Consider the following 22,495-nt stretch of genomic DNA (forward strand, 5'->3'; position numbering starts at 1 on the left):
TTATTCTTCTCTGGCTGGTTTAAATTTTAAATCAGATTTTAATTTGAATTGCCTCTTATCTAACTAGGCCGCATACTTGTCTCCATCTTACTTCTGTTCCACTTACCTACCCACTGTTTAATGCCCAAACTTTATCTCTAATCCCATTAGATTTCATCCTGGCCAGTGTGGCTGGTAATAAGAAATGACAGAATATAGAAGGAAGGAAGGAAGGAAGGAAGGAAGGAAGGAAGGAAGGAAGGAAGGAAGGAAGGAAGGAAGGAAGGAAGGAGAATTAGGATGTAAGATTTCAAATCCTATTGGAAAAGGTATTTTTTTCTTTTTTTAATCAAGGTTGCAGCGTATTGAAAGGGGAAGCTTAATACTCTTTTTTTAAAAACACAAGGGAAACCCTTGAATGATAAGATGGAATTCAACATGGATTTTCTAGACCTGTGTAACATTAAATCTGAGATGCAGTTTCTCATTCTGAGAAATGTAATTGTAGAGATTCTGGACTTGAATTATGTATAATCAATAATATATTAAGTGAAACCTAATGAATGTGATTGGTGTCAGGAACATAAGTTTTGATGATTTGTTCTCTTATCCTTGTCTGCTAATAAGGGGTTGAACTGACAATCAGGATAAGGAGTGTATGGAAGGGAAGGTTTAGTTTTCTTCTTTATCTGTGATCTTGATGGAGATTCCTGTTCCCTCCCTTTGACATGGCAGTTAGAGCATTTGAAATCCTGTTCAATCAGTATTCTGTTATTGTAGTGGACAACCAGATGCATTTAAGAATCTAACAAAATAGAAGTGCAATAGTGCCCGCTTTTATGCGTTTCTCAGCAACTGGTATTAAGAAAAACGTTTTCTCTGATATTACAGGTCTTACATTGCCATCAAGATTGGAAGTGATTGATATTTTTATTCCTTTTGTTTAAACTCTTTAAAAATTAACCTTGTAAAATTGATAGTAAATTTGATTGGATAGATATTTCATATCCTGTGCAAGGCAAGATTGCTTAGGCCATGTCATATAATTTTATTCTTGGCTTAGTCATTTCATTGATTTATGTACAGAATATATACATTGCTTTTCACGATGGAAGGAGTATCAGAGTAGTTCACATTAAGATGCTAACATTATATATTAAATACAATAAAAATAGAAGTATCAGATCAATTATTAGAGCAATGAAGAAATCAACAAAATGGCTCAACACAGACAGGTTTTAATTTATGGCAGAAAGTTCTTGTTTTGTAGGCGTAGTTTATTATTGACAGGGGAATATTGCAGTTGGTAGGCTCCATGTCATTTTAATATGTGAATTACTTGGAGCTGATTTTGATAAAACATAGTTTCACCTCAAAATTGCATTAAACCTAAACTAGGCTTTTAGTGCTGTACTTGCAAGCAACTTTATAAAAGTTGTATTGATGGGGTCTTTATCTAACATAGCTTGTGCAGTCACAGACTGAAAAATGAAGAACTGTGATTGTTTCTAAGAGAAGTGTCTAATTACTATTTTTTGCTGCCCATTAATATGTGCCATATTAATATATGTGCATTATAAATGCACATTATATTGTCATAGTAGGGCATAGTAATATGTTTTACACCCCATTGTAGGTTGTATATTGTTAAAGCCTATACATTTGATTCTTCTTCTTTATGCCATTAAAGCCACATCCTTGCTAACTATTGCTGGAGAATATTGGGTTTTTAATTGGTCGAAATGGTTGAATACTTTATTTATTTTATTTTATTTATTAAATTTCTCAACTGCCCATCTCCCCGCAATGGGGGAACTCTAGGCGACTCACAACAAACATTAAAAACATAAATATATATAAATACATAAAAGAATAGTCTGAATAGTGAACTAATGTTTTGCCACTGGTAACTTGGTCCACACCACATTTTACCGAGGTGGAATCATGGCAAGAAGTCTATTATTATAATATTAGCATAACATTTTTATTTGGTATGTGCTTATATCTTTTTTTAATATTATGACATATAAGTGGAAATACTAAATGTGTTTATAGCATTCTATTTGTTTTTTTAAACAATGGTTAGAACAAACCATAATTCCTTAAATTTGGCTACATAAAATCACTTTTTTTTAGTTAACCAGAAACAGAAACTTTGAATCTTCTTCCCCTTCCTTTGAGGTGACTCATTCATATTAATATGCTAATTTATGTTTGAAACATACTATGATCTTTTTTTTTTTTTTTTGGTATATTTATAAGGGGCTCTGTTTATAATTAGATGATGTTAAAGCAAAGTTGTCTTGACTTCCATGCTTCAGATGGCCCCATAAGATCTGCAGATTATCCTTGAAGGGACACAAATGGGTCCTCTGGAGAACTTGGTTCTATAGTGATGTAAAACCATCTATTCTGGCATTCTAATCCTTTTTTTTTTCTTCTGAAAAAATGAAATTGTCCGATTCATCTAAATGTTAATACATATGTTTACCAGCTAGAATATAGAAGCATGTTTTTAATAGTTCCATGCATGTAAAAGCTTAATATAGAACTTCAGTTTTGCCAAGGAAAAATTAGCCTTCAACAAACTTCATCTAGTATTAGCCAAAATGCTGCCATTGTCAAAATTGGAATTGGTTCTGAATGTTATAGCTGGAAAAGTGACTAACAGTTTATACTATTTTACCTGGCTACAGTGTCAAAGGAAAACATCAGGGCACTGTGTCAGTTCTGAAACTCCACAGAACAGTGAAAATGTACATAGGCAGAGACCATTGTATTCACCTCTCTGCTTCTGCCAATCACATATTCCACGTGAGCAAAATTATTATTTCTAATAATGTATCTTGTTCAAGTTCTAACATGAAGATTCACACTGTAGTTTTGATGGCTGTTTTCTCTTAAGCTCTTTCTAGATTTAGGCTAGAGATAGCAGCTAGAAGCTTAAACACTCACTCTACTCAGTGATCCATATTGAAATTCTCCACTGCTATTAGTAATAGAGAAATCAGCCATCTTATTAGCTAGTTGGCAGACAAAAAATGAAAAGGGTTCATTTGGATATATGGAAAATGGCTGAAAGTTGCATCTGGCCACAGGTTCCCATATTTATTTTAAAGTAGCTGGAATTTAGCTTAAAATTGTCTTTAGAATCTCCAACTCATTTGGAGCTTTTCCTTACAAAATACACAAGTGGGTAGCTAGAAAGTGCTTTACCAGCTCCAGTGACTTCCAATACATTTCTGGGAGCAGTGTCAGTTAATTGATATGATATTAATTACTTACTTAATTACTTTAATTTCTCCTGGCCAGCAAAGAGCTTTTTTCAGAGCTATTCTTCATGTTTTCCCCCTCAGTTCTTTATTAAGATTTATTAAGAAGCCCATATGTGAAAGACCTCGTCTTTGTAGCACAGGAGCCATGAACTTTTATATTGCCCATATTACTTTACTGATACATTTTACAGGTCATAATGAAAATTTCCTCATTGATTAAAAATAAAAACCACATTTATACAGAGAAAAAAGGAAGATATTTTTTGAAGTGATTTTTTTCAGAATTGTTCACTAAATGTTATTTTATATAAATGTAATTCATATAACTGTTGTGACCCCCTCTGATGTTTGTGTGTATGTGTGTGTGTATAAAATCATCCAGTAACAAATTCATATACTCTGTTTCTGACCTACTTTAATATGTAAAAATGAATGGTTATAGTAAATTATTTTGAAGCCCTATATAAAATAGACAACAAAGTAGGATGTTGTCTATTGTTTATGTTTCCTTTAGACATACAGGCACATTCACTTTGCTATGTTATTTTCCCTCTAATAACATGGAGGGAATTCATTTAGTCTGATGATGATGATAATGATGGTGATAATTTATTAAATTTGCATGCTGCCAGTGACACTGGGCAGTGGACTCTGGTAGGGAGAAGGTTCTCTAATGTCTATCATAACTGATATTTGTCAGATAGTTTGCAAGGTTAAAGAGTCTCGAACCCCCTGTCCAAGTTGTGGGGAAGGGCATATCCATGTTCTTCTGATGATCAGTGTCCTTCATCTAACACCTTGCTCTGTTTAGACCCAACATGCTAAGTAATTGAATTGAAAACCCAGAATGCATATTTTGTTCAGTTTCTTTGCTGAGGATGAGCAAACCTGTTTTCAAGTTCTTGGTAGCCCACTTCAACAGAAATCAAAATTATTCCAGTTTCTTTTAACAGGATTGACTGAAAGAGAATATGATAGGATTATAGAAATCTTAGCAACTGGAGTGCTTTTTCTTTAGAACTCACTTTATCTGTCAGGTAATTAAGATAGACATTTTTCAGTCTTTTACTGATGGTCTTAATGTAAACTGGCAAAGCTGGTTTTTTAACTGTTATAGTGAGGGATGTCCAAGTGACCAGGATGTGAATCTCTCTCATTACGCCTATCCTGGAAATGTGAGTGATTCATGATTGAGCAGTAAGTGCTAGTTTCAACCAAAAATTCCAATTACAAATCCTAGCTTTTGCCTTCGATAAAGTCATTTCAAATTCTGTTTGCAGCAATGCACAAGCTTTGCATCAAGGAAGAAGGAAGATTGGTGTAAGGAATACCGACTGAACAGTTTCAGATCTTCTGTCATTCCTATATATACATATATTCCTATATACATATATAGGAATCATATAGCATCTGATAATAGTTTTAACCTTACCATCTTAATAGTTACCATCTCTAGTTGCAGAGAAGCTTATGATAGCTTTCAAATCCTATGAGTGTTACCCACTGTTGCTTTTCCCCAGTCACCTGATGTCTGGAAGATAATGTTGAAGCATCTAAAATGTCAGATTTGTTCAATGTCGCATCTGTCAACCACATCTTGATGTAATTTAGGACATTTGGAAAAATGTTTTTGACTTACTGTGATTTATATTTAGTTTGACCTCCTTGCAATATAATATGGTATATTATATAACATATCTAATATGGTAGAGTGATAGATAAAATTGCAGCACCATCAGCATACAATAACATAATAATGATCTGACTGCCAGTTTACTGGGAGTGGAATTCCCACTTTGTGTTTACATAATTCCCATATTATGTTGCACAGTTCCATTCCCATATATATTGAACAGAAGTATATACTTACTTGTACATATTTCTGAATGGAGATATAGGTAGATAGTTGTGCATGGTCACCATAATTTACTTGCACTGTACTACTGTTTGAATCATCCTAGTTAGATACAGTAGTACAATATTGATGGTAAATATTCTAGAGATTATAATGGGGAATTTAATTAAACACTGCCATTATATATATAGAGGTGTGTTCTGATTTCTCTTTAGATCATACTAGAAAACTCGTGATTCATTGGGTCATCCTTTCAGAGGTATTTCCTTTCTTAAACAGAGAAACAGAATGACCATGGGTGGGCAAAAAAAGCAGTGGGAGCGGGAGCCACCTCCCACTTCCTGCTGGCTTCTCCATTGGCTGTGCTTGTGGGAAGCTGGCAGGGAGTGTCAGAAATCACTCCTCCTTCTCCTTTGCCTACCCGTGGAACTGCCTGCTACTTTGCTGGGTGGGGGAGGGAACAAAGGGAGCTGTGGACTGCAAGGAAAACTGCATCCCTGCTCCCCATCCTGGAGTGTCCTCAAGGGCCCATCAGGGAGGAAGAGGGCTCACCCATTAACTGCTGGTGCCCCCCAGACAGCCCTAGCTTTCCAGCAGGCATCTGAGTCACTCTCTCATCCTTCCCTCATCACCCACGCCATTAAGAGATTTCAATTTCAGCCTTGGTTCCAAAGCAGCCAATCGCTGCTCACCCTTTGGGCCTTGTTGCCAGCTGATTGGGTGCAGGGACCAGAGGGAGGTGGGGAAACTTTGCCAAATTTCAATCCCATAGGAGTAATGGGTCCTGGATTTTGGATGCATTCTTTAAGTTAGCCCATCTGAAGTATGTTGATTCAAAAATTGTTGCCCTATGATGCACGGTTTCACCCTATTGAAGGTTACAAACAGAGAAACACTGAGAGTTTTAGTAGGATATAGATAAAACTATAGCCTTTTCTGAGATTAGAATGTAATAACTTCTTTACCAGTTACTACTTGAAATGACATTACTGGATGACACTTGATAATACAAGCATGGCAAATTGCTGTACTAACGCTATCATTGAAGTAATCATTCAAAGCCATGTTAATTGATATTTGTTCCAAAATGTTCTGTCTGATCATTTGCAAAATTGTGACATCCTTATATGAGATTGTTGTCATCTTGTGTAAATTCAGTTATTTTGAAGAGTGGAAAGCATATTTTGGCAGTCTGGTATGCCAACTCCTTCTTTAGCTGTCTTGATGCTTCAGTGCCTTAAATTCTTTAGAAAACCAAGGTTCCAAGCTCTGAGAAATAGTAGACACTTAGGAGTGATAATTGTGTCAACTGCCAAGTAATTTCTTCATTGCAAAAATCACATTCAACAGGGTTGCTAGCTTAATCAGCTGTAATGTTCCTCAAAATATTAAATCCATCCATTTCAAAGGTATTCGAATCATTTTAATAGAACCTCTCACCTCTACAGTTGTTTCAGCAAATCTAAACCTTATTATGAAGTCCATAACAATTGATTTTGTCAAATTCGGTTCCTACAGTTTGCTTTCATCCTGAATGTGAAAACAAAGTCCCCTGCCCAGTGTGATACCAATAGTAATTTGGGAATGGGGGGGGGGGAATTTTGGGGGGACTTTCCCCAAAACTACAGAATCCTGATAGAGAAGCTTTATGAGAATACTAAAGTTTGTTATCATAAATAGCTTGGCAGAAGTCAGAATCAGTTCTTAGACTATGTTTATCAGTACGGGCAAAACATACTCATGGGCAGCAGGCTGGGTAGTATACCAACAGAATCCAGTACAATCTTGAAGTCTTACCAGTAGATAATTATTGGTAAGGTAACAAATAACCTGGAAATAGCTGAGTAACATGAATTCACATGAAATTAAACTGCCTTTACCTCTGTAGCCATGATACTTCTTTTCCCTTTCATCTGAGAACAGTGTATTTTTAATTCTGAAGGTATTGTTTTAGAACTATGCATAGGACAACAGGTGTTTTGCCTTCATGAGCAATTTTCTTACAGTTAAGTAAAAACGATAGCCATGCAGTGAAAATAAATAAATAAATAAACTGGACATTGATTGCATAGACGTTTATTGTAGCCCATAGCCTTATTTAATTTATTTATTTAAAACTCCTCTTTCCATGCCTTCACCAAAGCACTTGGGATGGCTAAACACAATGGGAAAAAAATCATTATTCCATTAAAAAAAATACACCAACAAGGCAGTGGCTAAAAGAAATATACAGATAAACTGGAATATACCAGCAAAAACAGTTAGAAAATGGCTAATTTAATTATATGCTAATTCAAATCTGGCCTTGCTTGTTCTCTAAAGTCCATTCAGTCTAAATAGCATTAACCATCAATAGCATAAGAATCGCAGTAGCCAGATATGGTACTATTGATAGTAAAGTTCTGATCAAAAGTTATATGGTAAAAGGTGTAGTCTTTATAGTCAATCAAATCTTTATTATGGTCAAAGACCAGCATAAGGAGAGTGAGGTGCAGCCAATTAAAAAGCATAGAAAATACATCAGAGTTTAAATAATAATAATAATAATAATAATAATAATAATAATAATAGCTAAAAGATATATAACAAAATATATATCTAAAAAGAATATAAAAAGAGGGGTAGAAGCATTAGATGGGTGTAGGGGAGCATAAAGGTTAGCATATGGCAGACTATATCTAATTACAGAGCACTCTAGTATGATGAATCTAGATGCTCATTAAGACTAGTTTATGGCACAGGTCATCATCTGACAAATTTTAATTGCTGCTGCACAGAACCTGGGAACATTATTTATTGTAGCAGGGCTGGTGCCTGAAAGCAGCAGACAGGTGTAGAATTGTACTGTGTGTATTTATGCAATAATGGTGAGATGAGGCTAGCATGAATGTCTCAGTAATACAGGCACTGGAGAAGCACACCCTGTGTTGTTTCTGTGTGCCCAGAGTCACAGGCACATTGTCTTTCTGAGCAAGGGACCTTCCTGTATCAGCCTTCAAGGACAGCTGAGGGGAGGTTCCACTTTGAAAGTATCGTGTTTTTTTTTTGAAAATAAGTCCTAACAGAGGTTATTAGAAGAAAAGGTTCTATTGGATAAAACAGAGCCTGAGGATGATTTGAATAAGGTTCTTAAAGTGGACTTTAAAAAATTGCCAGACTATGAAAGAGATATGGAAGATATAGAAATAAGATGTTATGGATTTGAAAAGGGACTTAAAAATGTTTGACTATAAGAGTGACATGGAGAAAGAAGCTGCATTGGATCTACAAATTGTGCTTGTTGATGTCTTAACAATTAAAGGGTACATCCATATTATAAATCAGAAGAGTGACTCTGAGAGTTATCTTATTTTGGATCCACAGAAGGGAAGCACTAAATTTTTGAAGTTGTTCCTGAAAACAGGGAGAAAATGATAAGAGATCATCATATAGGACTTTATTTGAAGAAGCAACTGAAGATCAAGCCTTGTAAAAAGAAGAAAAAGGAGTTCAAAGTGGATTTATTTGATCAGGGTTAAATTATACAGTTTAACAAGTTGTGATTTTGGGCTATTATTATTGGAATATTTTTTTTTTGACCAGGACTATGAGGATTTAGACATTTTTTCATATGAGGATAAACTTTCTAGATCCTAAGATATATATGTTACTATCATTGGTATTTTTATGCCTATGAGGATAAATATTTTATGTTTTACTTATAAGAGAAAATTATAAGTCAAAATGCATAATGGATTTATTTGTCTAAGGTTAAAATATATACGTTTTTATTACTGGTACTCTTAATGCTTTTGCTGAGTGAGATTGGTTGATTAATTTTTTTATAATTTGGCTATTGTTAAGGGATAAGAAATGGGAAGAAGAGGGTTTTTTTTCCTGTAATAGTAGAGAAGGTGTTAAGTTACTGCAAATGTTTATACTTGTTTGGAGGGAGGGGGGAGTCACTTTTTATTTTCCTTTCCTTTCCTTTCCTTTCCTTTCCTTTCCTTTCCTTTCCTTTCCTTTCCTTTCCTTTCCTTTCCTTTCCTTTCCTTTCCTTTCCTTTCCTTTCCTTTCCTCTCCTCTCCTCTCCTCTCCTCTCCTCTCCTCTCCTCTCCTCTCCTCTCCTCTCCTCTCCTCTCCTCTCCTCTCCTCTCCTCTCCTCTCCTCTCCTCTCTCTTTCTCTCTTTTTCTTTTTTGTTTGCATATCTTTTTTAGTTCTGTATTAGCTTTTATCTATGTAAAACTTTAATAAAAATATTATTAAGAAAAAAAAAAAGGACAGCTGAAGGGAGGACATGACATCATGCCAGAGTAAAGGCCCTCCGGTGATTATATACTTTGAGTTTAGTTAAGTATGTCATAGGGGAGTAAGAGTACCTGTTGGATTCACTGGCAATAAAGGTTGGGGACCTGGCTAGATCCATTGGTGCTCTGTGTCTGCTGCATGCTGTTTAATGAGCGCTTTGGCCTGATTATATCCCATGCTGAGTAGAAGAACTGAAGAGAATGAGATTTTAGTTGCTACTGCCTGTTTATAGTAAAAGTAAAAAAAAAATTGGCAAGATCTTGAGTGATAAGATGGAACTGAAAGGGAATTTTCTTAGTGTGTGTAGCACTGGTGTGTATTTGTACCGAAAGCATAAAATCTAGTTCTGGTGACTTGCACTGCGTACAGTATATTAACTGAAACCTAATGAAGAGGAGCAGTGTCAGCAACATCAGTTCTGTTGATTTGTACTCTTCCGCTGATCTGCAAATAACAGGCTGAATGGACAAAACCAGGGCATGGCAAGATAAATGCTTGATAAACATATGGGAAAGGCAGCATGCTGCTAATGCAGCAAGAAGGAATCAAAGTGCACTGCAGCACAAGCAAAAAATGACTTACTGTATATGGCTGGAAAAAAAGAAACAACATTAAATTGGTTCAAAAACATAATAGTTTTAAATTAAAAGACTACATTTACTATACGCTGATTTTATTTCAAAAACAACAGGATATCAAGCCAAATGGCTTGTTTTGAAGTGCAGTTTCTCCCAAGCTGTCATTGAAGAAAAAGGGTTAACCTGCCTCTCTGTAAGGTATACTATACTCTTGATTGCTTCCCTGTAGGTAAACATACATGTAACAATTTCTATTTTCACTCCCTAACAAGGTAGATGACTGTGGCCTTCAAGGATATTTTGTAAGATGCTGAAGAGTCTGAAGAATGTTGCTGATTGTGTTAAAATATCACTGGTTGTGGGGAAGAGTAAGTGTTTGTGTGTATGTATAAAACTGTATCAGATAACATAGTACGTTTATCAAACTAAATTTTATTCATTTAATACTGTTTATTCTGCAAGGAAGAAGAGAGATCTGCCTTGAAATGTATATAGTTAGGATACAAGAGGCCCTGGAATTAAGGGTTTATGTTTAAATTCATGAACTTTCTCTCTTTCTTCTGGAGTTGGCAGGAGCTCAGGAAGAGAATTTTAATACTGGGCATGAGTAGTGGATTAAGGGGCCCACAACCCAACTGGTGATTTTAGATATTCTATAGTTCCATAAAACATCTGTCTTCTTCCACTGAGGACTTACTCCATTTAAACAGATGGAATTCAGACTGGCAAGGGATATTTCAAGTTAATTTTTTTGTATTGGAAAAATAAAGTACAGATTCATTAATGACAACAACAACAACTGTTAGAGTGGAACAGTGTGTGTGTGTGTGTGTGTGTAAATTTTTAACTAAAGAACTTAATTACAGCAATAAAAACTAATACTGTATGAACTAAACTCAGAGAAAGAAAGGAAAGTAAAAAGAAAGATTAAAAAGTGCAAAGAAATAAAAAGTAAAAATAGAAGAAAAAAGAAACAGTGAAATAAAAAAAAGAATCCAGTATATCCAGTAAAGAGTCATTTTCTTGGTCTACCAATTGTATTTCCACTTTAAATACATTTTCTATTTTGTAATCCACATTTTTTTTAATCCAGTATTTCAGATTCTACTATTACTTCATCGAGCAAGATTTGTTTCACATCTGTCATTCCTTCATTAACATCCTTTAAACATAGAAGCAACCCAGCCATGCACTTGCATGCCGGTCCCAAGCCCGGATAAATGGGGAGGGTTGAGGTAAGTCCTGGTGACCTACTTTGTTAAAAACCTTGCCAAGAAAATGTTATGGAAAGGCTCTCAAACGAATCAGATATGGTACCCAGTGGTAGGACCCCCAGGTGAGAAGGTACCCAACAAGCTACTGGAGAAGAGCAAGGACCTGCAGTGAGTAGTCAAGGCATTAATGACACACCTGGCGCAAATCACCAGGAATCCCAGCTACTGATGCAGCCTTTGATGAAAGCAAGAGTCTGCGCTGCATGAAGACACACTGGATAGCAACGTGGAATGTCCAAGGAACGAGCCAGAGTAAATTGGATATCATCAAATGGGAGCTGACCAGGTTGAAAATTGACCTCCTTGGCATCAGTGAGCTATTCTGGATAGATAATGGCTATTTCCAGTCTGAGGAATTCACTATCTATTACTCGGGATATGACATCAGGAACACGAATGGAGTGGCGTTTATCATAAGCAAGAAACTCGCCGAAACAGTGGAAAGGTTCTCAATGGTTAATTATCGCATTATGACCATCCCGATCTGTGCCAAGCCAGTTAAAATCACGGTTGTCCAAGTCTACACCCCAATGACTGAAGCAATAGAGCTTGAAATAGAGGGTTTCTATGTCAGCATTGAAAAAACTCTGAAGCACGTGCCCAAAAAAGACATTGTTTACATACTGGGTGATTTCAACGCAAAAATTGGCAGCCAAGCAGAACCAGCCATTACTGGCAGCTTTGGACTTGGGGAGAAGAATGATGCAGGCGATCGTTTGGTTCAATTTTGCTATGAAAATTGTTTTTGAATCATGAATACCTGGTTCAAACAGCACAGGTTTTACTTATATACTTGGACCTGTAATGGAAGGCTTGGGCAAGGAGGATACTGGAATGGAGGATCAAGGTTATCAGGAGGGAGGGGAAGCATTCCAGAGCAAGCGCCTCCTCAGTCCGCAGCAAGAGTGTGGGAATAGAAAGAGGAAGAGGCTAGTCCCTCCCTAGGGACCTTTAGCATAGGTTTAGTCTGGTGAGATTCTGTCTATTAGGTGCAAGCTAATAAAGAAACTGTACTGTACTGGATTGCCTCGTTGTTCTTCTTGGGCTGAACCTGACAGACTTCACCAAATAAACTGCACCGAAATCAGATTGACTATGTCCTATGCAGCCATCGATGGGGTCCAGTTCAGTCCTTGCTGTCAAGGTATATCCAGGTGCTGATTGCTGTTCAGATCATGAATTATTGGTGGTTAAGATCAGAGCCAAATTATGCAACATCAAAAAGAGAGCACCACCAAAGAAGCTTGACATCATCAAAATCCCTTCCACGTATGTAATCGGGGTGAGAAATACATTTGAACTGCTGGATACTGCAGAGAAGATGCCTGACGACTTGTGACAAGAAATTCAATCAACCATTATTGAAGCAGCAGTTGAATATATACCATACAAGAAGCCAGAGAAAAAGCTCATTGGCTCTCAGATGAAACCATCAGGATAGCCGAGTGAAGAAAAGCAGCCAAAGTGGCAGGCAAATGGGAAGAAGCAAGGAGATTGAATGCGGATTTCCAAAGAGCAGCAAGGAAAGACAATGAAGTTTACTGGGACTAGCATTGTAAGCAGCTAGAAGAGGACTGCATGAAGGGCCATGCCAGGAATGCATTTGCGCAAGTCAAAAGGATCCGAACACCATTTACTGCTCATAAAAGCATCATCAAAAACAAGCAAGAGAAAGAATTGTCTGACCAACCAGATGTTAAGAAAGATGGCGAGAATATACAGAAGAGCTGTATGCCAGCAACAAAGAGGCCAGACTTCTCAGGATGTGAGGAAAGGGTAGCAGAAATAGAACCAGCCATCCTTTTCCTTCAGAAAGAAGTCATGTGGGCAACGAGCCAACTGCCAGACAACAAGGCCCCAGGTGTTGACACCATCCCTGCAGAACTGCTGAGGCCTGTACCACCCACAACCATCACAGCCTTGTGCCAGAAAATTTAGGAAATGGACACATGGCTACAGGATTGGAAATGATAATCTCATTGCCATAAAGGGGCAACTCCAAGGATTGTTTCAATTACTGCACAATTGCACTCATCTTTCACACTAGCAAGATTCTCCTTAAGATCATACAACAATGTCTGGTGCCGACCATTGAAAGAGAATTACCAGATGTTCAAGCAGGCTTCAGATGGGGTTGTGGCACTCATGACCATATTGCAAATCTACACTGAATCATGGAAGGATCTCAAGAATATCAAAAGAACTTCTATATTGGCTTTATTGACTACAAGAAAGCCTTCAATTGTGTCAATCATGAGAAGCTGTGGAGAGCCCTAGAAGAGCTAGGGGTGCTAACACATATGGTCAAGTTGGTACAGTTGCTGTACACAAATCAGGAAGCTACTATGTGAACCATATGGAGACACTGATTGGTTCTAGATAGAGAAAGGAGTATGGCAACATTGCATTCTTTCACCTTTCTTATTCATCCTGTATGCAGAAGTGATCATGAGGAAGCTGGAAATTGAAGAATCAAAAATTGGAGTAAAGATTGGAGGAAGGAACATCAATAGTCTTTAATATACTGATAACACAACTCTCATCTCAGAAAAACAAAGAAGGCCTGAAACATCTGATCAAAAGGATTAAAGAAGAAAGTGAGAAATTTGGCCTCTTCTTGAACATCAGAAAGACCAAGCTCATGACCACTGTGAGAAGTGGAAATGTCAAAATAGCAATTGATAGTGAAGAGATTGAATGTGTGCAAGAATTCACTTTCCTAGGATTGCAGATGATCAAAGCAGTGAATGCAGTCCAGAAATGAAGTGTCATATCGCACTGGGTCGTACAGCAATGATGAGTATGAAACAAGTATGGAAAAGCAAGGACATCAGCCTGGCAAGTACATGCAGATTAGGCCACACTATCATGTTTCCCATAGCTACCTATGGTTGCGAAAGTTGGATCATGAAAAAACTAGACAAGAAGAAAATCGTTCAAACTGTGGTATTGGAGAAGGCTCCTGCGCATTCCTTGGTCAGAAAAAGTGACAAACAAGCAAGTACTGGAGCATATAAAACCAAACATACTGCTGGAGGGCAAAATCACAAAATTCCACTTTACTTATTTTGGCCATGTCATGAGATCAAACTCACTGGAAAAGGCAGTTATGCTTGGAATGGTCAGCAGTAAAAGGAAACAAGGCTGCCAGAAAACACGGTAGACACCATCTGTCATGAGCCACAATTCAGAGTCTGACTCTGACAGTGTTGCTCCAGCTGAGCCTGTGGAATATCAGGCTCAGGAATCATCTGAGGCTGATCAGCCAAGGCATCTCCTGATCAGCTGGATGACCCCCATGCCCCAGATTCAGAGGCACACAGAGGCGAGCAGAGCAGGGTCAATGAATGAGACTTCTTGCAAGGCAAAGGGTGAGGCCTGAATAATTGCAGCCAGCTGCCAGCAGAGAGATTTATGCAGAGTATGCTTCATTCTCTGTTGGAAACAACTGTTTGGAAATCTAGCTGATGTCTTGTGTTTCTGTGTACCCTGTTCTTGAATTCCTGACTTCTGGACTGGCTGACTACCCAATTTGGCAATTTAATTAGACTACTCTTTCGCTACTTGGACTGCAAATGGTACAGTGGTACCTCGGGATATGAACTTAATCCGTTCCGTGACTCTGGTTGCAACTCGAGTTGGTCTCAAGTCGAGGTAGAGTTTCCCATGGGGTTCAATGTAAATCTGGTTAATCCGTTCCACCCTCCGAATTTGGTCGCAACCCGAGGCGAATTTCCCCATAGGGTTCAATGTAAATCCGGTTAATCCGTTCCGCCCTCCGCCCGAATTTGGTCGCAACCCGAGGCAATTTCCTCTTCAGAGCCTGACTCCCGCCAAGCCTGCTCTGCATTTTCTTTGGAGCCATGCTAACACGCACACCAAAAACCTTCACGAAACACTGCAAAACACACCACGAGCCTCACCGAACATCTCCTTGCTACCGCGACCTCGCCCACAGGAAGCCGCGACTGCGTGACAGCAGGGAAAATGGCCGCGGATCCGGTTCGTAAGTAGAGGCAAGTTCATAACCCGAGGTAAAATTTTCCTGCCGAAGCTGGTCGTAACCCGAAATGTTCGTTAGTAGAGACGTTCGTATCCCGAGGTACCACTGTACTTTGCTTTGCTCAGTTTATGATTTACAACTTGTCTGCTGTTATGTGTTTCTGCCTCTCAGCAACTGTTATGTGTCTGCTACCTTGAAACAGAACACCATCAAAGCTGACACCAGACAGAGCGTAAAACAAGTAAAAGAAGCCATACAAGATCGGAAAATCTGGAGAGGGCTGGTCCATAGAATTGCTGAGAATCTGACATGATTGAATCTGACATGACATCATCATCATCATCATTGTCAAACATAGATTGTTATTCTTCCTGATGTTATTAACAATATCATCCTTACTGAAATTGTTGATATTGTGGCTACTAATTTATGGCTATATTCTTTGAAGATATCCTTTAATATTTCAAATGTTATAGTATTTTGTGTCATTTTGTAAATCCCAATTTTTTTGGGGGGGGGGCTGGAATCTTTATTCCCTCTAGTGTCCAATTTAAATAATAAGGTCTCTAATCTCTGTTATGACTTACAGCAGACAAAATAATTCTGGTTCTCACAAAAAGCTGTTTATTTTATATAGTTAGTTCCAAAATCTTATAGTAAAAGTTGCAATATTCCAAATTTATTCATTTATAACTTGCTTGATTCAAAATCTTATTTAGCTTTTTGCCATTCATTTCAAATTAAGTTCTTAAACTTATAGTTGATTTTTCTTTTGTTCAGAGATGAAGATAGACTCACCGGTGGCTTTTCAAACTTGTCTTTCTTAAGATAGCTAAATAGGCAATTTCCGAAAGTGATTAGAAGCGAAGTTAGTGAACTTAGTGTCCTTTAAAAGGACTGTGGCTGTGAGCTTGATGATTGATCCCTTTGTCTCCTGGCACTCAAACTCATGGGGGACTGTTGTCCTGCAGTCTCCTCAAAAGGAGCAGCCATCTGGAGCACATGTGAGTGATTTCCCATCCCCTCGTCCAGAATGGTTCTGAAGGACTGGTCTACTCACCAGTTCTTCAGTCCTTGCCAGGGTCATTGTCTCCGCTCTCCACCAAGATGTGTTTGCTTCCTGTTGGATGAACATTTATTTATTGATAGATTTAGATTTAGATTTAGATTTAGATTTAGATTTAGATTTAGATTTAGATTTAGATTTAGATTTAGATTTAGATTTAGATTTAGATTTAGATTTAGATTTAGATTTAGATTTAGATTTAGATTTAGATTTAGATTTAGATTTAGATTTAGATTTAGATTTAGATGCTGCCCAACTCCAAGGTGAACCTAGGCTTTTTTATTGTTTCCCTGTCATCCTTAATCCCAAATTCAACGTTCAGGTTTTTTTAAGGATATGTGTATGGCACAAGATGCCATACTGCTTTCAAATAACCTTCAGCTCCCTATAAAGCAATCAGGAAGTAAAACATTTTCTCTGTTGTTTATAAAAGCACCTTCTGCCTGCAGCAGCACTTTCTATGGTATGTGGCTTAACACAGAGTTTTAAGAGAACTTGATGGGGCTCCATGAGAGACTAAGCATAAAAAAAAAAAAAGAATCACTTGGACACAGCCAGTTTTCAATGACTAGAGCTTTGCCTCGTGATCAGGGGTTCTGGGATTTTTTTTTTTTTTAATGAACAGCTATCACAGCCTGAAAAAGTTTGAAAACCCCTTAAAAGACTCCATGAGATGTAACTACAGTTAACAACCTGAGAGAGATTTTCTCTCTCTCCCCTCCTATACTAATCAAGGGGAGGGCAATCTTGAGTTTTTTCCTGACCTCATGTCTATCTGGCCTAAACTGTTGTTTACATAATGGTTGTTGAATTCCTTTTTCTGAGTCAGCTCCATACTCTTCTACAGTTTTCAGGTTGATAACAAGAAAGGATGCAGAACATTTTTTTCTATGAATGATCACAATGGAACCTGAAGTGTGGTGGAGGGGTACAGAAGCCTTTTTCTTTCTTATTTAACCTACATTTTTCATGCTCTTTTCTTGAAGTTCCCTTATCTCTTTCTGCTCTCTATTTATTTGATAGTTCTTTTTTCTGCCCAGTAGACCACTAGAAAAGGAACCGATCCCTGCCAAATATCTCTAAGCAATAGATCCCCTTGCAGATGCTTTCGCAGATGTATGCAAATGTTGTTCAGCTAAGCATCAAACTACAGAAGCACGTTATTTTGAGGGAAGTCATAATTCCAAGAGTAAGGTGATGTGCATATTTGGAAATTTGTGAGCATGTTGCTCACTTTACAAAATGGCTAAGATAATAGGCACAGCAAATCATAAAACATTCATTATTATAAGGCAAAGTGGTGAAGTTGTTCTGTTCCATAACCCTTTGACCCTTTGAATGCTTCCTACTAGGCCTATGTGAAACAATGCCATTTCTCAAGATGTTGCCTTAATTTGATTGGATTTGTGACAGTGCCTTGCCTTGGAAAATCAAAGTATCAAACACTCTCTTTTCTTTCTTTTCTATGCTGTTCTCTTTATATTGCTCTCCCTTGTTTAATGGGACACAGAGCAGAGTAGAAAAAGAACAATAAAAACTATCAACAATGAACACTATTTATCCTAAAACAATAAAAATTGTAAGAAAGATTTAATTTGGATAACTGCTTCATTGATATGGAATAGACGAACATCTATTCACATGTGCAGAAATGCATAGCATGTGGACTGAAGTGGCATGGCTGCTCCAAATTGGTGCATCAGAAAAAAAACAATCCTTTGATCTGGATGCCCCTTTGAAAGGGTGTTTCTCTTTTACAAATTCAAGTACCTCTTCAAAACCTCATACTGCTCTCATCCTACCAACCTTTATTTTTGTTATTTTTAATTTCTAAACAAAGCAGTGGCTTACAGCCACCCACAATTTTTACATTGTAAGAGTGCCTATTGTTGCTAAAGAGGGGGCTAGATTTTCTTGCATATAAAAGTGGTGCTTCACTTTATGTTTTGTTTTGCAGTGTATCATATTTTCATTAATATGAAACAGAGTAGCGATCCCGGCAGATGCTAAGGATCACTTTGCCTGTATCTTATCTTGAATTAGATAAGTCTATTTCACTGCCTAAAACATTCTTTTTTTCTATCTTTTCTATGCTGTTCTATTTATATTGCTCTCCCTTCTTCAGTGGAACACAGAGTAGAAAAAGAACAGTAAAACTATCAACAGTGAACACTATTTATTCTAAAATTAAAAATTGTAAGAAAACTTTAAAACAAAGTTCATTAAAAAAGTAATTAAAAAGAACTGGAGAAATTGTTATTCTGCAGATGCTTGAATAAACAAACATGTTAAAACACAACAATGTGGGAATTAGCTGTAGTTTCCTCCGGAAAAGTTTCTACAATTGGGTCACTATCACCAAGAAGGTGTTACTTCTGGCCATCACAGAATATGCCATGAGTAGATGCTCCGTAGCTCATCAGGAGCTATTGGGGCAGTTAAAGTTTTAAATCCTTGGACCTAAAGCTATTTAGAGATTTATAGAGAATGAAAGCATCTTAAATTGAGACTGATAGCTTGTAAACAACCAAGTGCAGTGCTTTGATGATCAGTATTATGTGGTGTCATTTACTTTTCCACTTAAAAATCATATGGCTGTTTTCTTCACTGGCTGTGTCCTCCAGATCATCTTCAAGGATAGCCCCAGGTGTTTACAATAGTTAGTTCTCTATTGGAAGATATCATTTATTTAAATGACTGTCATACATGGGAAGAATGGCACACAGAAGCATGGCTTCTTCAATTCTTTCCATCCAAAGGAGGTGCCTATATTCTGTGTAATGAAATGACATATTACATCTCTATGTTTGTTTTTGCGTTTTCTTTATATTATACTATATATGTGTAGATTTCTATGTGTGTGTATACTGTGAAGCACAGGGCAGGCTGCATATGCTTCATAGCATATGACCATCAGGAAGGATGAGAAAGAAAGAGCCTTAGTCAACATCATTCCAATCCACTGCCATAGGGGTAAATTGAAAGAATGTTTTTCCCCATAATCCGAACACATATAGCCTATTTTTGAAGTTGATCTTTCTTTTGTTGCCCCACCCCCCCGCCCTACCCAAACACCTCATTTGTTCCTGTTCTATTTAGTTTTTGGAGAATAATCCTGCTGATGGAATTACCCAGACAGATGGACAGGCAGGGAAAGTTCTAAGCCTCATTACATTTTTCCCCCCAATATTCTTTCTCACTTAAAAGCATAAAACAGTGCTGTGGACATAACATTGCTTATCAACAGTTAGCAAGTGGACGACAATTAGAATAAAGGTTACATGGTATGCATATATTTTTCCCTGCTCTGGTGTTTTATTTATTTATTTTTTACTTAAATTCCTAAATTAGTGATAAATATACAGCTACGTATTTTTGTAAATATATGAAAATTTTATATCAGTTTGGTATAAATGACTACCATATTCTTACATATGTGAATGTATGCCTGGAAGAATGCTTGTATACAAAAAGACATATGGATTATGTATATGGATCTCCTTGTTTCTATTTTACATTAAGACTTGCATGGAATAAACTCAATGATGTATTTTGATTACATGCCATGAAAAAGTCTCCTATGTAATGAAACGTATTAGATTGGATCTACACTTACATCTGTTAAAATCACTACAATGTAAGATAGTCAGAACTACATTATATACAATTTATTTTAATGGGCCTGCTCCTTAAGTATGTCAGAGACTGGATCTAATGCTTTGTTGTCTTAATTATATTTTATAAAATTATCAAGTAAAAATGAAAATATATTTCAATTCAACATTTTCTAAAAAGTGAAAATTTCAGTTTTATTTTCTGTATGGAGGCAGGGCTTATGGTGGCTACTGATAAGAACTTTCCTGTCCCACTCTGCATTTTGGTTTGCTTGTTTTTTTTTTAAGCCTCAGGCAGTTAGAAGGGGTTGGAGTCCCTCAGGCTGCTAATTTTGATTCTAACATTGAGTACTAGTGCAGAAGCAGTGTTGTAAGTGAATCTGTTTCTGTCGAGATCACATTTCTTTGTAGAGAATCTGTTGTCAATGGATGATCCCAGAGTTAAACATGATGAGATCTCCCTCAATTTGCTTATTTCCAGACTGAAAAAAGATGTTACCTTTGTAAACATGGAATTATGTGAAACATGCAGAAAACAAGGTGTACGTGTGGCTCAGTTTTAGCTGCAAGAATGGTGTGCAAGTGAGGAATGTTGGAACTTCTCTTCTGCTAGGAAGTTCCTGTGTCCCATCCCCCCCCCTTTTCCTTCCCCTTAGGTTCTTTATTAATCAGTTGACCTATGTAGAGAAGTAATTAGAAGCCACAGGGAACTTCTGTGTGATAAATGATATATTTGGCAATTGTGGTCTGTTATTCTAAAAGGCATATACAGGTCGTCCTCAGTTAACAACTGCCCTGTTTAGTGATACTTTAATTATGATGGCTCTGGAAAAGTAATTTTACAACTGGTCTTTGAACTTACAACTGTCTCAGTGGTCATGTGATTGGAATTTGGGTGCTTGGCAACTGGCATGAATTTACGACTGTTGCAGCATCCCACGGTCATGTGATCGCCATTTCCAAGTTTCACAGCCAGTTTCTGACAAGCAAAGTCAATGGAGAAGCCAGCAGTAAAATCACAAATCATGTCTCACTTAATGACCAGTGGTGATTTGCTTATCGACTGCAGTGGAACTGATGTAAGTATAGTGCAGTCACATGATGTTTTGCTTGACTGTGTCGCTTAGTGACAGAGTTGCTGGTCCCAACTGTGATTGTTAAGGGAGGACTACCTGCATTGTTTTAAAAAGAAGAAGCTGTTGTGTTCCGAGACTTCTGATCCTAAGGTCTTTGCCACCTACTTCATTTCTCTTGTTCCATTTTTGACATTGACTATAAATTTAATTATGTAAAATATTGTACTACCCTCTGATGATGAAATGGTCAAAATATTATGTGAAAATTATATTAAAAATAGGCAGTAGGGAAAAATGCAAGGTGTCAAAATAAGACATTAAATCCATATGTTAATCACCTTAAGGATGACGAAGTTGAATGAGTGTTTTAGAAGCAAAATATTGGTTGAATGCATGGATTTATGAGAACTATACTCAGCAAATTTTACTCCAGTATTAGAAATATATTAGAATAAAAGTTTTCAAAATGACAGTCTTAGTTTTCTTATATTTCTTGTATATTATCATGTGCACTATGAAATCTTGTCCAGTTTTATTGTTCATTGTATCTCATATATATTTTTAAGCAGTTTGATATTTTGACTTAATCCATAAAATAGATCTCATGTTTACGTGTAAGAGCTGGTTCACAGATCTATTAGAGTCTAGTAAGCATTTCCAAAACAATTAATAGGTGCAACATGCACCATCTTTGAAAAAGAGAAAATATCCTTGCCTTTACATAGAAAGCACAAGAAAAAATAGCAGAACTTTCCCAACTCAATTAGCCTATATATAGGTTTCTCACCTGAAAGTAGATTCTCCCTGGGTTTAATGTCAGACATCTGATAATAGCTTGTATTGAAAATTGTTTTTCCTCAGATCAAGTCTCTTTGAGTTCCCATTAATGTTATGAAGGAGGTTAAAGGAAGAATACAATAATTCCAGTAAGTATGGAAATTTTAACAATACTAAATGGATTTTCTGTCAATCTGAGAACCAGATCTTACCCTATGTATCTCTCTTTACATATTGTGTAATATATTTAAAATATTTTTCTTCATTAATAGATTGAATGCCACAAATTCACATCAAGTTGGTGAGCCCATGAAAAATAGAACTACGGTTGTTAATATTTGATACCTCTGTGTCCACTGTTCATCTCCACTTCGGTAACAATGAGTTCCACAGCACAATCAGGTCAGTCTGTTTTTGTTTAACCTCCTGCTGATGTGCAAGATCAATATTTGTGTCATAATACCAAAGAGTCAAATGATGAGAGATTTAAATGTCAGCATTGTTTGACTTCTACCTGGATTAAAAATAAATAAATCTCATGCTGATTTTCATCTGTACCATTTTTTTGTGACCTGTCTTGAAGTAAATAAGAACAAAACCTTGTGAGTAAAGAACAAAACTTTACTAATCTACCGTAGGTATTTTTGTATTCTTCATTATGTTTATTTCTTTGAAATATTAGTACCCAACCTTTCTGTTTTAGTTTGCAT

At 36.9% G+C, this 22,495-nt stretch overlaps 1 long non-coding RNA gene across 1 annotated transcript in view; it reads left to right on the forward strand.

Annotated features, from left to right (window-relative positions):
- LOC148214585 (uncharacterized) overlaps positions 1–22,187 on the forward strand; it is a 36,958-nt gene extending 14,771 nt beyond the window's left edge. Inside the window, exons 2-3 of the long non-coding RNA XR_015797774.1 lie at positions 21,870–21,934; positions 22,058–22,187. This is a non-coding gene — a long non-coding RNA (uncharacterized LOC148214585). The remainder of the gene's footprint in view (positions 1–21,869; positions 21,935–22,057) is intronic.
- The last annotated feature ends 308 nt before the right edge of the window (positions 22,188–22,495 follow it).

The sequence above is a fragment of the Python bivittatus genome, unplaced genomic scaffold (assembly GCF_059951505.1).
Source record: "Python bivittatus isolate LINGU-HERP-01145 unplaced genomic scaffold, Pbiv_v1 ctg000610_np1212, whole genome shotgun sequence".
NCBI classification, from domain to species: domain Eukaryota; kingdom Metazoa; phylum Chordata; class Lepidosauria; order Squamata; family Pythonidae; genus Python; species Python bivittatus.